The sequence below is a fragment of the Pteropus alecto genome, unplaced genomic scaffold, assembly GCF_000325575.1.
Source record: "Pteropus alecto unplaced genomic scaffold, ASM32557v1 scaffold80, whole genome shotgun sequence".
Classification (NCBI taxonomy): Eukaryota; Metazoa; Chordata; class Mammalia; order Chiroptera; family Pteropodidae; genus Pteropus; species Pteropus alecto.
The window spans coordinates 4,406,770-4,409,915 of record NW_006430460.1 but is presented as its reverse complement, the minus strand read 5'-3'; positions in this window follow the sequence as shown (position 1 = coordinate 4,409,915).

Here is a 3,146-nt window from a genome sequence, read left to right as displayed (position 1 = left end):
GGTCTGCGGCCGCACCCGGGTGCACCTTCCCCCGGCTCTCCAGACGTCCCAGTCACCCCGGGAGGGACCGTGTGGGGAGAGATGCCCAGCCGGGATGAGCGCGGTGCCCAGGCCCCCGACGCGGGCACGAGGCCGCCTTCGGCGCCAGCGGGTCCCAGCCCGAAGCGCTGATCGCCGCCGTGCGACAGAATAGTGGCGGCGTTGAAAGTCGCTCAGACTGGCGGTGCGTCCCGGCGCATCGTCGTCGCATCATCGGCACCTCGTGTCCGGGCCCTCCCTCCGCGCCCCACCCTGTCCTCCCTCGTATCCTGTGTGGGCTCCACGAAGCAGTGAGGGACCCCTGTGACGTCAGGACCCCGTTGTCACGTCTTCCCCAAACCTCGGCTGCTTCCCGCCGCGTCGAGGAAGCCCGAGGCCCCCTCCGCGGTCTCCTCCTGCCATCGCCCCTCCCCCGTCACTTCTTCCCACCCCCTCGATTGGTCTGTGCCCGCCGTGCTGGTCCTGGCTGTGCCGTAATGCTGCGGCGGGGTCTCGGGGGATTTAGTCGCTGAACTTGTTCCCGCGCTAGAAAATGGGGCGATGCCATCCTAGAACCGGAGAGCTTAGGGGGGCCCGCCTTCGGGTGCCAGTGGGGGCTGGGGGGGACTTCGCTAGCCGTGAGCTCGCCTTCTGTCGCCTTCCCTTTTCTGGTGGGAGGTTTGCTTTGTCGTGTTTTTAATGCTTAGAGTCATGTTGTCCCCCCCCCACACCATCTTTAGTGACTGAGGAGCGCGTCCCCACACAGTTCGTAGTAACAAGTATGTTTCTAAGTGGCTGTATTTGCAGACCACGTTGCACAAGCCTGTGCCCGTTTAGCTGTGACCGCTGGTGGTGGCAGAGTGTCCGGCATGTGTCGTCCAGGGAGGGCGCCCTCCACATCACCCACAGGACCTGACGAGGCTGGCCCATGGCCACTCCCGCCACACACAAGCTGCGCAGATGCAGTGTGGCTGACACGAGTCACTGAACACTGGGTCCCCAGGAGGGTGACTATGCTTTCATGGAGAACGGGTTTCTATAATAAAGGCGCATAAATCTTGCTGATAGTCTTTAGATTCTCTTTAAAACATTTCTGTCCTGTGTCCTTTCACTGCTCCCACGGCTTCGTCCCACCCACTCGTGTGAACGATCCCTGGTGTAGAAGGCCACGCCAGCGCCTGCGGGGGGACGCCTGCACCGCAGTGTGACAGTGTGAGCAGCCGGCGAGGCCCCTGCTTTTCCCGTCCCGGGAGCCCGGTCCCAACGAGTGCCGAGCACCTCGTGCTGCTCTCGGCTCTCGCCGCCCTCTCCCGCAGCTCTGTCAGCTTCCACCCATCCCGAAGCTATGTGCCCCCTGTTAAATGAGTCCTTCCTCCCCCTCTTCCTCCTGGCCCTGCCGTTCACCACGATGACAGGGCAGTTTGTGGTTTTCTGAGTAGTGTGTTCACTGCCGCGTGCCCGGAACCTAAAGCAGACCCCGCGCAGCGCCCCGGGGTGGCGTCTGCTGGGCCAGGGCCGGGGCTGGGCCGTGTGGCCACTGTCCCGCTGCAGAGCAGGGAGGCGGGGACGCACTCGCGTGGCCACAGCTCCGTTCCCTGGCGCCTCTGCTACTGGAGCCACCTATCGGGATGGCCAGTGCTTACCAGACTCCAGGGACTGTTGTGGTCGCAAGAGGCTTGCACAGCCACTACCCTCGACGCCGTCTTGACCCCTGATCCCTGTGTTGCACGTGATGGTCCTTGGGAGGGAAGCAGTACGATAGAAGGACCTACTTGGGTAGGCGTGGTTCCTTCCTATCCACCTCCCCATCTCCAGGCCACGCTCCAGGCTCTCCGCCTGGGCAGTGGAGCCGCACAGGGCACAGGGGAACAACCTGGGTCTGGTTTTGTGTCCTGGGACGTGTCTCCATCCTTTGTTTCTTCCTTACTTTCTGATACCACGAGATTTTTCCGGCTCGTCTGATACTTTTCCGGCTCCTGGAATCTGCTGTATCAAAATAGACCAAAGCTGAATGTTAAAAAATAAAACATTCAAGTATTAGAAGAAAACACAGGTGGGTGACCTTATAACCAGAAAACGAGGAAAGCCTTATAGAAATAAATGAGAAGTGACATAAATTGATAGTTCAGAGGAAGGAAAATGAAAATGGCTCATAAAGGTAGGAAAAGGTGCTTGCCCTCACCTCTAAGATCAGTGCGAAGGAAAAGCACCCTGCGGTCCCAAAAGTTTGGGAACACTAGTGGGTCGGCTGTGGGGAAACTGTCACGCATTGCTGGTGGGAGTCTAAATGGTGCCACCCTACAATGGGAATTTGAGGATGAGCAGACAGATGGACTTTTGGTCCAGTCATCCCCCTTTTAGGAATCTATGCTGAAAATAAACTTCCACGGGTAAACAACACATGCATAAGCTTATTCATCGCCACATCGTTTGTGACAGCAGAAGGTGGGAGACAGCCCAGATGTCTGTCAATAGAGGCCCGATTGTGGCACTGGAACACTCACACAATGGAATACTGTGCAGTGCGAAGAAAAACAAGCAGTGACAGTGTCTGTGTACTCGTGTGTAGTGACGAAAAAAGCAAGGCGTGGAACGGTATATAAAGGAGAAATTGGAAATGCATACATACCTGCTCGTTTTGATGAAAGGAACATTAGGTTAAAATAGACATTAATAAAAATGATTACCTGGGATGGGGGAGGGAGAAATGAAAGCCAGGCCTTTCTAAGTACTTTTCTATATAGTTTTGACTTTTAAAACATTGATATTTTTTTACATATTGAAAAAATAAAATTTAAACGGGAGGAATAAAGCAAACTGTAGAATTCGAAATCAATTAAATAATTGAAACAAGTTAACTTAGATTTTTATATAAAGGTTGTCCACACAGAGGAAAGAATTATTTCAGGTGACTTTTGAACACGGTACTGCTTAGTGGGATGTAACTTAAAGCCAAAACAAAGCTTCAAAGAAATCCTAAGCTAGAACACAGTTTTTAAACTCTTTTACATGTATTTTAGGATAAACCAAATATGTAAATTAATTAGGAACTAAGGTTTTCGTTGTAAAAGCAAAGAGATACAGATATGGTGCCAAAGAAATTAAGAAACAACTCTGTAAAGGAACGT